A 14,457-nucleotide genomic window follows, 5' to 3' on the forward strand; every position below is an offset into this window, starting at 1 on the left:
GCTTGGCGGTTCCGTGGTAACATTCGTACCCTCCATGCAGCTGACCTGAGTTCAATTTTGGCCCAAGCACCTCTTGCACAACTGTGGCTCATCTGTCAATGGAGACACATGTATTGCCATGATGCTAAACGGGTTGCAGTGGAGCTTCCAGACTAAGAGGAGCTAGAAAAACTAGCAACCACCTTCCCCAAACCAGCCAATGAGCACTCAGGGGTTCCAACAGTCCCAACCTCCATCGACCATGGGAATGGTGCCCAATGGGGTAGCTTTGCTCGGTGATGAATGGACACATCAGGAGTGGATTGGCAGCAAACAACATCAAGTCTACCCTTGCCTGGCAGAACACACTTCCTACTTACACCATCCTCCCACCCTCCGGCTCCCAGCGAACCCCCAGGCAGAGGCAGAATCACAGAGTCTGGGAGCTGGAGGTCTGACCAACACAGTCAGGCATGATGAGGGCCAGAGAGATATGAGCAGAGCCTCTGCAGTGTGTGATACACGCCAGCATCCAAATATGAGGCCCAGTCTCTTCAAGGAAGGAAAGGTCTTTCTAATCACACCTCCTGTTTGATGGTCTTTTTAAAAAAATCATTTTGTTGGGGGCTCATACAAGTCTTATCACAATCCATCCATTGTGTCATGCACATTTGTTCATCTGTTACCATCATCATTCTCCAAACATTTGCTCTCCACTTAAGCCCCTGGCATCAACTCCTTGTTTTTCCCCTCCCTCCTTACTCTCCCCTCCCTTGATAATTTATAAATTTTATTATTTTGTCATATCTCACTGTCCAACATCTCCCTTCACCCACTTTTCTATTGTCCGTCCCCCAGGGAGGAGGCTATATGTAGATCCTTGTAATCGGTTCCCCTTTTCCACCTTACCTTCCCTCCACCCTTCCGGTATCGCCACTCTCACCACTGGTCCTGAAGTGATCATCTGTCCTGGATTCCCTGTGTTTCCAGTTCCTATCTGTACCAGTGTACATCCTCTGGTCTAGCTGGATTTGTAAGGTAGAATTGGGATCATGATAGTGAGGGTGAGGGGGAAGGAAGCATTTAGGAACTAGAGGAAAGTTGTGTGTTTCATCGTTGCTACACTGCAACCTGACTGGTTCATCTCCTCCCTGCGATCCTTCTGTAAAGGAGTGTTCTGTTGCTCAAAGCCAGAGAGAAAACAGTCATGGGCCAAAGAAACATAGCCGCATTCCTGCAGCCAGCAGCACCTTCTCTGGAGGATGCCTTCGGGCCCCATCTGCATCCTCCCAAGGAAGGCAGATTGCTCCGTGAGTTCCAGGACTTCGGTTTCTTGCTCCTGGTTTCCCAGCTGTGTGTGCAGAGCCTGAGAACGCCTTTAGCAGCCTGGCAGCGCTCACTGTTGATGATGGACGGTTGCCAAGAAATAGCAGTACTCTTCCTCCTGCCCTCTCAAACCATAATTGCCCTTTAAAATTAGCATCTTGTTATACAACGAGTTATCACAACACGCAGAGAGCCCAGAACACATCTTCTGAAACTTGAGCGTGTTCTTGCCCTGGAGCACCTAGTCTTGTCTCCCCTCGGCTCTCCCTGCAAGGGGGGTGGGGAGTGGGGGTGAGGATATACATCATTCTTAGAAGAGTGTTGAAACGTTGGAGCCTGCAGATCGCAAGGAATCTTCCAGACAGTCCCCAGAGCCTCCCACCTTACCTGATCTTCCCACATGCTATTTCCTCTGCGGTGTCTCGTGTCTGAAGCCAGTCTTTTCATCCCCCCAAAAAAGATCTGGACAGGAGACAAAGCGGGAAAGGCAAGTCTTCTTGTACTCAGACCTTCACTGCACAGGGGGTCACGGGGTGGATTCTGTCTCGGGCATCTCGTGCGGCTGAAACGAAGATCACCGCAAGTGGGTGGTTTTGAAGAACATACATGTATTGTCTCACAGTTCGGGCGGGGGCTGGAAGACTGAATTCAGGGCACTGGCTATGGGTAGAGGTCTTCTTTTCCTAATTCGGCTTCTAAACCTGCTACTATTGAGTCGATTCCTGGTCATGGGGACCCTGCGTGTATGAGAGTAGAACTCTGCTCCACGGAGGAGCCCTGGTGGTGTAGTGGTTACTGGTTGGGCTACTAACCACAAAGGTGGCAGTTAAAGCCCACTAGCCACTCCTCAGCTTTCTACTCCTGTGAAAGGTCTTGGAAACCCACAGGCACTGTTCTACCCTGTGCTGTGGGTTCACCGTGAGCCAGAATCAACTCAGTGAGTGTTTTAGTGTCCAACCCCATAATTTTTCAATGACTGCTGTGTTGCAAGTAGGTTGCTAGGATTTTCTATTGAGGCTCCGCTGGATAGACTCGGTCTTCCAACCTTTTGGGTAACAGGTGCGTTGACTGTTGGAACCACCCAAACCAAACAGCATCAACAACAACAAAATCAACCTTACTGCCTTTGAGTAAGGCTGCCTCCGAGTGGCCCCCTAGGTGTTTCTAAGACTGAAAGAGTACTGTTTGTGGGAGTAGAAAGCCCAGTCTTTCTCTTGAGGAGCTGTTGGTGGTTTCAAACCACAGACTGGTGGATCATAGCCCAACTTATAACCACTACCCCACAGGGGCTCCTTCCTTGAGACTCGATTTCATCGTCTAGAAGCCAGCAGTCCTTGGAGCTCCTGGGTTTGTAGGCACATCTGCCAGGTGCTGTCTGACTTCATATGTATGGCTCCTTTGCCTTGTGTGTGTCTATTCGGCTTTTAAATTTTTATTATTATTTTAAAAATCATTTTATTGGGGACTAGTACAACTCTCATCACAATCCATCCATCCATCCATTGTGTCAAGCACATTTGTACATTTGTTGTCATCATCATTCTCAAACATTTGCTTTCTACTTGAGCCCCTGGCATCAGCTCCTCGTTTTTACCTCTCCCTCCCTGCTGCCCCCTTCCTCATGAACCCTTGGTAATTTATAAATTATTATTTTGTCATGTGTTACACTGTCCGATGTCTCCCTTCACCCACTTTTCTGTTGTCCATCCCCCAGGGAGGGGGTTATATGTAGATCCCTGTAATCAGTTCCCCCTTTCTACCTTACCTTCGCTCCACCCTCCTGGTATTGGCACTCTCACCACTGGTCCTGAAGGGCTTATCTGTCTTGGATTCCCTGTGTTTTTTATTCCTATCTGTACCAGCATACATCCTCTGATCTAGCCAGATTTGTAAGGTAGAATTGGGATCATGATAGTGGTGGAGGAAGCATTTAAGAACTAGAGGAAAGTTGTATGTTTCATCGTTGCTACACCGCACCCTGACTGGCTCATCTCCTCCCTGTGACCCTCTGTAAGGGGATGTCCAGTTGCCCACAGATGGGCTTTGGGTCCCCAATCTGCACTCCTCCTCATTCACAATGATATGATTTTTTGTTCTTTGATGCCTGATAACTGATCCCTTCAGCACCTCGTGACTGATTGCACAGGCTGGTGTGCTTCTTCCATGTGGGTCTTGTTGCTTCTGAGCTGGATGGCCGCTTGTTTATCTTCAAGCCTTTAAGATCTTAGACATTGTATCTTTTGATAGTCAGGCAGCATCAGCTTTCTTCACCACATTTGCGTATGCACCCGCTTTGTCTTTAGCGATCGTGTCAGGAAGGTGAGCATCATGGAATGCCAGTTTAATAGAACAAAGTGTTCTTGCATTGAGGGAGTACTTGAGTGGAGGTCTAATATCCATCTGCTACCTTAATACTAAACCTATAAATATATGCACATAGATCGATTTCCCCATCATCATACATAAATATATTTACATATGTACAAGACTGTATTTAGACCTCTATAAATGTCCTTTGCCTCCTAGTTCTTTCCTCTATTTCCTTTTACTTTACTCTTGTCTCACTATCACACTTGGCTCTTTTTATAATTCAGAAATGATTAGATTTAGGACCTACTCTACTCTGGTATGACATGAACATAACAAAATAGAGTCATATTTACAGGTATGGACAGGTGTTAGGATTTCAACACTTTTTTTTTTGAGGTCGGGGGTGGGGACCAAATTCAACCCATGGCAAATTGTGCCACTGAAACAGATATTTTGAAGTCCTACACCCTGTGAGTGTGACCTTGTTTGGAAACAGAGTCTTGGAAGACTTTATCAGTTATATTCAGGAGAGCTTGAGGTCGTAATGGAGTGGCATGAGTCCTACTCCTATGGAAGTGGTGTCCTTGAAGGAAGAATGCACACAGAGACAGGAAGACAGAGGAAGAATGTCATGGGACACTATAGTTATTCCAGGGAATGCCTGGAGCTGTCAGGATCTAAGAGGGAGACCTGGAGCAGCTCCTCCTTTGGAGTTCTCAGAAGCACTCCACAGGATGGATACCTTGATGTGGACCTCTAGCTGCCAGAGCTATGAGATGATTTTGAATTTTCCCTATAAAGCCTACATTGTGTGATATTTCCTTAGGGCCTCCTGAGGAGACCAAGCACATGGCCATGTTCTGCCTCACAGTATCCTAGAAAGTGATTCCGACCAGCCTTGTTTTATCACTGCATAGATGCAGGGTCATGGTTCCACAGTGTCTTTCTCTGGCTTCCAAAGGTCATGGGTAAGAAACCTAAGACTCAAACCTTGTGTAATTTCCAAGATTGGATTCCCAGGGGCAGGAAGGTAAGAAGACAACCCATTCCGTTAGCATTTCTCTATGGCAGTAGTTCTCAACTCTCCTAATGCCGTGACCCTTTAATGCAGTTCCTCATGTTGTGGTGACCCCTCAACCATAAAATTATTTTTGTACACGATTTACATTTACCCAATAAATGATCATTCATGAAGTGCCTTTTTACCTCCAATACTGCTGCTTTCAACACAGTAGCTGCTTTCAACACAGCAGCTGCTTTCTACACAGTAGCTGCTCTCTACACAGTGTGATTGGTCCGCACAAGTACCAATGGTGCCAACCCTGTCACAGACACCTGCATTTGTACGGGGTGTATGTGATGGGGTTGGTGTGATGAAGTCATCATGCCGGGCACTCGTCTGTGTGCATATCTGCATGTGGGAGACTCGCCTGGAGACGGATAAAGGAGCCATGTCTCGGTTCCTAAGACTATCAGAAATATGTGTTTTCTGATGGTCTTAGGTGACACCTGTGAAAGGGTCGTTTGACCCCAAAGCGGTCATGACCCACAGCTGGAGAACTGTTGCTGTATGGCACAGTATCTGTGCCTGTTGGTGTGCATGTTCCCCAAAGAACATGAACAAAGGAGGGAGAATTCCATGTTATATACATGTGCCATTCCAAAGAAGGATAATCCAACAGCATGGGGAAAGTACTGCATGTGAACATCACACACCAGTAAAATCTTGCTGAAGAGAATTCAAGCCACAGTTGTAGTGGTGCATTGGCAGGAAACTTAGAAATCGGAGCCAGATTTGGGGAAGCAAGTAGGGCGAGGAATGTCACTGCTGACGTCAGAGGGATCTTAGTTGAAAGCACAGAATACCAGAGAGATGCTGACTTGTGTTTCCCTGGCTACGCAAAGGGATTGAACTCTATGGATCATCACAAACTTGGATGACCTTGAGAGGAATGGGAATTCCAGCATCCTTCATTGTGTTCATGTGGAGCCTGTCCATGGAGCAAGAAGCAGTCTTTTGAACAGAACAAGGGCTCTGCCGTGTGGTTTAGAATGAGGAAAGGTATGTGTCAAGGTTGTACCACACTTACTTAATGTGTGTGCTGAGCAAATAATCCGAGAAGCTGGATAATGTGAAGAACGCCGCATCCGGATTGGAGGAAGGCTCACTAACAGCCTGTGATGTACAGCCTTGCTTGCTGAGAGTCAAGAGGACTTGAAGCACATATTAATAAAGATTAAAGACGAAACGGCTTTGTGTTAGACAGGGTTCTCTAGAGAAGCATGTCCAGGACACTTATGATTTTAGATAGATAGACTATAAGAAATAAATAGCTAATTAGTCTATAGAGCAGTACAAATGGCTCTGTGCAGCTCACCTCTGTGAGACCAGGTAAAATGTAGGGTCAGGACACACAGGAAGTCCCCTCAAGGAGCTGGCCTGACACAGTGGCTACGGTGGTGCCCACATAGCAGTAAGGGTGAGGCTGGCACAGGACTCAGTCACGGTTCTTTCAGCCATCCATTGGGTCTCCAGTGTCGGAACTGACTGTACAGCCCCCAGCAATAAGTCAATGCAAAAATGTAGTGGATCCATTGTGGGTTCAAATAAATGACAACCACTATAATGTCTTGAGATTTAGAAGAATCCGTATGCAGCTTGCTGAGCTACTGACAAACTAAAGCTCTTTCCACCCACAGCAGCCCTGAGTGGACCTCTCAGTCTGGCTATAAAGGCAAAAGCTCGTCTATCATTGGTCTGGGGCTCAAGCCAGCATGAATAGAAGCAGAAGCCAAAACGAATGGGTTCATTGTAACATCCCAAAAGGCAAGTAATACAGAATAATAATAACAATATATGTTTGATCAAGGATTCACAGGAGTGGGAGGATGGGGGAGAGATGGGCGGAAAGAGGGATTTATACCAAGTACTCAAGTAGAAAATATTTTGAAAATGATGATGGCAACCTATGCACAAATGTGCTTGATACAACTGATGTATAGAATGTTGTAAAAGCCCCTAATAAAATGATTATTTTAAAATATATATTTTTAAAAGAGCAAGTAAGCATTGTAAGGTGCATCTATTATCAAAAAAGAAACAATACCAGACTTGACAACGGCTTCCTGGTTAACATAACAAAATTAACGAGGCCATTCCAATCACAACAGCAAGAGGAACAATATTGAAGAATAATCCAAAGAGACAATTTATTGAAGAATAGTCTAAATGAATGATGACGTCCCGAGCCCGGGAACATGAGAGTACATTTTAAAATTCCCAGTGGAGATTTCCCAGAAGGGAAGGGGGAGCAGGCAGGTCAACTAGCAGTAGTCAGCTTTCCAAGATGGGTGGGGGAAAGCAGGCAAGTCACCTGGCAACTAACAAAAATGGAGCTTCTTCCGTTAGTTTGCTTGAGGGTCTTTCCTACGAGGTACAGCAGGGGCTACAGGACACATGGTGATATCCCTTTGACTGACCTCAGTTCACCACAGCTACTAACATTGCTGTACCAACATTGCTGTCCCAGAGCCACCTCTCCCACCCCAGCCCCACCCCCGCTGCCCACCACCCTCGCCCCCGCCACAGCCATTCTCAGACATTAGGAGGTAGCGTTTGTGGATACATTTCCCGGGGGATACCGTTCAGATGTTTCATACACAGCTTCTCAGGAAGTCTCCACAAGAGCGAGCCCCCATTGGGCCTAGCCATACACTGCTCATTGAAAAAAACCCAAATCTGTTGGCATCAAGTCCAGCCTTACTCATAGCGACTTTAGAGGGCAGGGTGGACTGCCCCCAGGGATTCCAAAGGTATGATGTGCACGGGAGCAGCCCACCCTCTCGATCTCCCATGATGCATCTGGGAGAGAGATGGGTTTGGACCATTGACCCCTCAGGGGCCGAGCTCATCCGTCCCCACTCATTTTCCTACGCTGCATTGACTTTTCCCTGTCCCTGTCGCTCTGCCCTGCCCACTCCATTCAGCTCTCTGGGGTGCCCTCTCAAAGGTACCACTTGCAGCTAAGTCTTTGTCTTGGGGGTTGCTTTTTGGGGGGGAGGGGGGCGCTGTCCAAACTAAGACAGAGACTCAACATGCAAAGCCACCTTGTTGCGTGGGAGCTGAGCCTCCTTTTCTTTTCCTCCCCGCACCAGGCTCCGGCAACTTACATAAGAAGCACAATCTGGCAGCTAAAATCACATTTCCACTCCTCTGCACGGCGGCGGCGGCTCCTGTGCGCAGCACCTAAGAGTGGAGATCCATCTGCTTCCAGTCGTCTCCAGGGAAGTCCACGGAGGCTGATAAACAAATCCCTCCCTTCCCTCTTTATCTTGGGGCTAGAAAAAAAATATGTGCACAGACCTCTCTTTTCCAGGCTGCCAATTTTGAGCATTTCTTTGTACAGCCTGTAGGTTGGTGCTATTCCTTAAGGAACGGATGCGGTGAGAATCGAAATAGAATGTTTACATCCGTGACAGAATCCCCACTGTCCAAATACCACAGCCTTTGAGTCTAAGACGGTCTTCTCTGTTCTTTTGACTGCTCATCATCCGCAATCACGCCCTGGGGTCCTTGCTCAGTGTTATCACTATGCGAAGCGGGCCCACCCTGCTTTTCCTGAAGTCCTGGACCTCCAGGGCGGGTCCTGCCCACTGTCCCTTTCCATCTTGTGTCTCGGGCTTATCCTGGGGGTGCCAAGTGCAGGATGGACAGGTCTAACGGGCAGTAGGTGATAAAGAGAAAGGGGAAGTGTGTCTCGCTAAGTCTTACTGCATCGGCTTTTCTCTGTCCTGGTCTCCATAAGGAGGTGCTTCTCCATTCGTATTTTAATTGTTACAATCTGTCTCCATTTATCTCGGTAGCTGTAACAGGAATATCGCAAGCAGACGGCCTTAACCAACAGAAGTTTCATCTCTCATGCCACAGGAGGCAATGATTCTGGATCCAGAACTCTCATGTCAGAGGAAGACTCCCATGTGTGTGTCTTCGGCTTCTAGAAGGTTCCAAGTACCCTGGGCTGTTTCTTCATTGACTCCCCAAACTCCCCCACTCCTGTGGGATATATACACATCTATCTTCGTGAACAACAGATCCCCCTCCTGACACATCCACATATACCCTCAGGTCCACTGAGCACCAGCCATTTTCTTGGGTCCACTGATATATTTTTTTCACAGCAGATGAGATTTCTTTTCCAATTTCTCTTCTTGTTTAAATTTTGAGCTATGGGTTCATGCTCAAAGGCAAGTTTCTAACAAAATTTGGAGACCCTTCAATACCATGTTAGGCCATGTTGATTAGAGAAACAAATTCCAGAGACACTCATATATGTATAAGAGAGAACTTTATATCAAGGAGTAATTGGAAATCGAGAAAACACCAGCCCAGTCCAAACCAAGTCTGTAAGTCTGATACTAGTCCATAAATCCCTCTTCAGACTCTTGCATCACATGCAATGATGCAAAACGCAGGAAGATCACAGACTGGTGGGTGCCGAGTTTTGTGGATCCAATGGCAGTGGACCCATCTCCAGGGCTCCCACAGGGCTCCAGCAGGTCTGAGTGGCTCACTGGCAGGAAGGTGAAGCAGGTGGTGGTGGTGGTGGTGGAGTTCCCCAGGGCCTTCCATATGAGAAGGTCATGCCCACAAGGAGACACCATCAGGCTGTGATCTGATGGACAGGCTAGACCCCACCCCTACACTTCAAGCGGACACAAAATGATGTCACTGCCCAAATGCCTTTTCATGTCTCCTGCATAGACTCAGTGTGGTCCATCCTAAATTGCTTCTGTACTTACAGCAGAGAACAGTCTGAGTGCTTGAGAAAAGACACCCTTTGGCTTCCAACAAAGGGTTGGTCAATGTAAAGATGTGGCATCTAACAAGGTAAGCAGGATCACAACAGGGTCCCACAAGGAGTGGTTGGTTATGTAGTACTTTTGATTCTCCTCTTGACGCCAGGAGGCCGGGTGTGGACATGGGCGACCCTCTGTCTTGGATAGCCACATCCGTCACATCCAAACACTGCAGAGTCTTACCCTTGCGCTCCCTCTCCTAGCGTCTGCCCAGACTTAGTTGGGATGTCAAAAGACAGGTGGAGGGGGACTGTGAGGGGGGAGGGGTGGGGCAGCAGATATCAAGGAGTTCAAGAAGGAAGAGAATGTGTTGGCACTGATGGGTGTGGCAACTGCACAGTACTACTTGATGTGACTGAACTCTAGAATGATGGGATAGCTGTATTCGTGCCCAATAAAATGGTTTGGGGGAGGAAAAAAAACAGGTAGAAGATGATTAGTCCTTAAAAATCGATACCTAAGGTCTGGATCCTCAACTTCCTTTGACTCCACAATGTTTTTTGACAACAAATATTTCATACTTTCCCGTGAATGTCTTAGAATAATATTTATAGCTAACAGAATGAGTGTGCACATAATATATATATATTAAAAACATCGTATCCCAATGATGATAGATAAGAGGTTTGAAAGTCCCCACAAATTTCCATACAGCCCCTGAGTGGGCACAACCACCATGCAGAGAAAGTGTGTGTGCCATGGTCTCCTACACACACACACACACACACACACACACACACAGGGCAGATCAAAGCAAACCCCAATCACTCATTGGGGACAGCTCCCCGCCAGCCCAGAGCTGCAGCCCTCAGGTCCCAGGCCAGGCTGTGGAGGAGACCAAGAAGTTAGAGCTGAAGATTAATAACCAAGGAAAGATAAGTAGGTCCTGTACAGTGAGGTCCAGGGGCCAGTAAAGCCATCACAGACGTCAAGACTCTGCCTTCTCTGTAAGGTGGAGGTGAGGCGGCTTCTGAAGGAAGCTGGCAGGACCAGGAGGATTGCAAAGACTCCTTGGCTGCCCTGCAACTATTTGGAGACCTGCTCTTGTTAACTTTCCTGCAGCGGCTTCCTCTAAACCCACCCCAAAGCAAAGTGAGCCAAAGAGGCAGTCCTGATTCCACAGCGATGGTCTCCCTGGCAACTGTCCTTCCTCTCTGCATTCTCAGTACCTGTGTGAAAAGCACAAGGCTCGCTCTGTGTGCAGATCAATCAGCTGGGAGCTGACCTCTGCGCCTCCTTGCCATCCAACTCAGGAGGTGACCTCCCACTTACGGGGCCCCGACATCTGCTGCTAAAAGGAGCCTGGAAGAAGTGGTGTTTTCAACAATTGTGTGGCTATTTGGGAGCCAGTGATCCAGACAAGGGTCAGCAGATGGTGTATCATTCGCCATGATATGCTTTGCAAATCTATTTAACTGAACTAACAGTCGTTCACTCAGCAAATGTGTCTAGCTCTCTTAGCATGAGTCCAGCACATATTGGGTGAGTCAATCATAGTCCCTGTCCTGTGGCATGCTGGCAGAGAAGATGAGGGGTTCTCTCAGCGGGTATTTACAGAGCAACCTCTATGTACCCAGAACTGTTCTAGGAAATTAAGATAAAAGGTGGCCAGCTCTAATACTGAGTGCAAGGTCCCTGGGGGGCGGATGCTTTGCACTTGACTGCTACTCTAAAGGTTGACAGTTCAAGCCCACTCCGTGACATCTCAGAAGAAAGGGGCTGCTGATCTGCTTCTGTGAAGAGGACAGCTTGAGGAAACCCCAACACAGCTCTCCTCTGTTGTGAGTGGCAACCTGCTCGAAGGCAACTAACAACAACAACAATAACAACAAAATATTGAGCACAGGATCCATGGAAAACCGGCTCATGTGTTTGGCTGCTGTGGTAGTTACATCATTTCACAGCGACTTGATAAAAAGAATGAAGGGGTGGGGTCTAACTCATCAATCAGGTCACAGCCTGCTGGTGCCTCCTGGTGGTCATGACCTGTTCACGAGGAGGATTCTGGGAACTTCCTCTCTCTGCTTCACTTTCCTGCTCTTGGGAGCTGGAGGAGCCCCGTGGAGACACGCCCCAGCGCTGAGATGCTTCCACTGCCATTGGATCCACAGGACTTTTCACCCACTGGCCCGTGAGATATCTCCCTGCATTTGGCATCATTGCTTGTGAGTTTGTGAGTCTGAAGATGGATTTATAGACTAATATCGGGCTTACGGAGTCATATCCAACATATGGATTTGATCTGGGCTGGGCTGGGATGTTTGCTTGATTTATAATTACTTCTTGATATAAAGCTCTCGTACTCACACATGAGAGTCGCTGGGTTGGTTTCTCTAGTGAACACAGATGCTAACTGAAAGGTTGGAGGTTTGATTCCAATGAGAGTCCAACCACCGAAGAAAGACCTGGAGACTGGCTTCCACCAAACCAGCTGCTCTACTCCGTCACACGTGGGTTTGGCTGTGCTCAGAGGGCACTGAGGGCAAAGGGCACAAGACAGACGGAGTCTCCCCGTGTTGTTTTTGCCCGGTGATTATATTGAATACGGGCAGTCCCGGTTATAAATGTCCAAACATATCACACATGGTGATGGCCCAGACCCCACAAACCATCCAATAGCAATCCTGGATTAAGTAAATGAGCACCTGACTTTTATGAAGAACAAGGCACATCTGGAACCAGTCAGTTCTACCTCTAAGTTCTGAGTCAGTCCCCTCAGGCTGCGACCTCTTTTGACTCTGATACAGCAACAGAAAGGAAGGAAGACCAGAAACAGACACGTATTGAACACCAGGCCTAGCAGGCACACCTAATTTCTTGGGAGGCAACCTGTCGTGATAAAAGGGAAGTTGAAACATCACCTGGGCTCATTCCCCACTGCTGGCTAGTCACACCTCACTGGGGGCAGGGTCAGGACCTCACCTGTAGAAGGTCTATCTGGGCTACAGAGCAAATCCAGGCAGTTGGTATCATTGGGTGCCACCTGGATATTGTCTCAACACAGCACAAGGGATGGTGCCGCTATTAAAAGATAGAACATCTGGGTTCTTAAAGTCTTGAAGGTAAACAAGCAGCCATCTAGCTCAGAAGCAACAAAGTCCACGTGGAAGAAACACACCAGCCTGTGTGATCATGAGGTGTCGAAGGGATCAGGTATCAGGCATCAAAGAACAAAAAAATTCATATCATTGTGAATGAGGGGGAGTACAGATTGGGGACCCAAGACCCATCTGTAGGCAACTGGACATCCCCTTACAAAAGTGTCTCAGGGAGGAGATGAGCCAGTCAGGGTGCAGTGTAGCAACGATGAAATATACAACTGTCCTCTAGTTCCTAAATGCTTCCTCCCCCGCCACTATCATGATCCCAGTTCTACCTTACAAATCTGACTAGACCATAGGATGTACACTGGTACAGATAGGAACTGGAAACACAGGGAATCCAGGACGGAGGATCCCTTCAGGACCAGTGGTGAGAGTGGTGATACCGGGAGGGTAGGCTGGAAAGGGGGAAGTGATTTCAAGGATCTACATGTGACCTCCTCCCTGGGATGGACAACAGAAAAGTGGGTAAAGGGAGATGTCTGACAGGGCAAGATAGGACAAAATAATAATTTATAAATTATCAAGGGTTCATGAGGGAGGGGGGATCGGGAAGAGAAGGGAAAAAATGAGGACCTGATGCCAGGGGCTTAAGTGGAGAGCAAATGTTTTGAGAATGATGAGGGCAATGAATGTACAAATGTGCTTTACACAATTGATGTATGTGTGGATTGTGATAAGAGTTGTATGAGCCCCTAATAAAATGATTTTAAAAAGAAAGAAAGACAGTGGCCTGGATTGCGGGGAGAAAGGGACGTGTCTTGGAAGAAGCTCCATGAGAATGCTCCTTAGAGTCCAGGGTGACATTGCTAGGTCACATGTACTTTGCCCACGTTAAGCACAAGGCCAACTAAAAGAGGCAGGCTGTCCCGCAAAGCCATGGCTGAAACAGCGGGCTCAAGCATCCCAATTGTAAGGTTGTCACAGGACCAGGCAGTGTTTGCTTTTGTGGTACAGAAGGCCAAAGGTGACTGGAGGGGCCCCAACAGCAACGACCTTATGTTACTGATAGATGTCTGAGTGTATCTGGAGATATTCCTCTAATGCGGCTCATCCACAGCAAGAGACATTTTGATATCCTAAAATAAACATTTGACTAACTGGCACTCCACACAAGCCATTCCTCACTGTTCCAACTGCAGATTTAGAAACAGATGGCCTGTGGAATCCAGGGATCGCCAGTGCAAGCTAAATGTTAGAGGAGGTTGTTGGCCCCACATATCCCCTCAGGCCTGACCATGATAGTGCTCACGGGTCCAGAAGACGCCAGCCTTGGCAGTTATTTGCTTGAGGGCTTCCACTAAAGGCTAGAACCCATGTATAACACATCTCCTACAGCCTACAAACGTCAGGCAATGAATGACCACCCGAAACGGCCCCTGACCACTGGCTGACAACCAGTGACTGGCAGGGATTGAAGTGCAAATAGGTGATCCTCGAACAACACAAGTCTGGGTCTGTGCGAGTTGTTGAGTTTCATTTCCTTTTTTTCAACAAATAGACTAGAACAATTTTTGGACAGTGATGACAACTTGAAAAACTCAGACAAATGTTGTATCTTAGGAATGCTGAAAAATTTTAAGAAAAAGGTAGGTCTGTTGTGAACGTGTAAATATATAGAGATGCAGGTCTATTAGCCATTTGCACCTAGAGAAGTGTAAGAAATGCAAAAACTCAGTATTAAATCAAAACTGTGTAAAGGGAGTGTACTACTGTGCTACAATAACACATCTATAGCTCCCTCCTATTGATAAGTGTCAGTGGTGCTTCCAGACTGACAGACTCAAACTCTCTGTCATCGACGTGATGCTGACTCATGGTGACCCTGTAGGACAGGACAGACCTACTCCTGTGGGTTTCCAAAATTGTAACTCTATGGGGATAG

Source organism: Tenrec ecaudatus, chromosome 8, assembly GCF_050624435.1.
Source record: "Tenrec ecaudatus isolate mTenEca1 chromosome 8, mTenEca1.hap1, whole genome shotgun sequence".
NCBI classification, from domain to species: domain Eukaryota; kingdom Metazoa; phylum Chordata; class Mammalia; order Afrosoricida; family Tenrecidae; genus Tenrec; species Tenrec ecaudatus.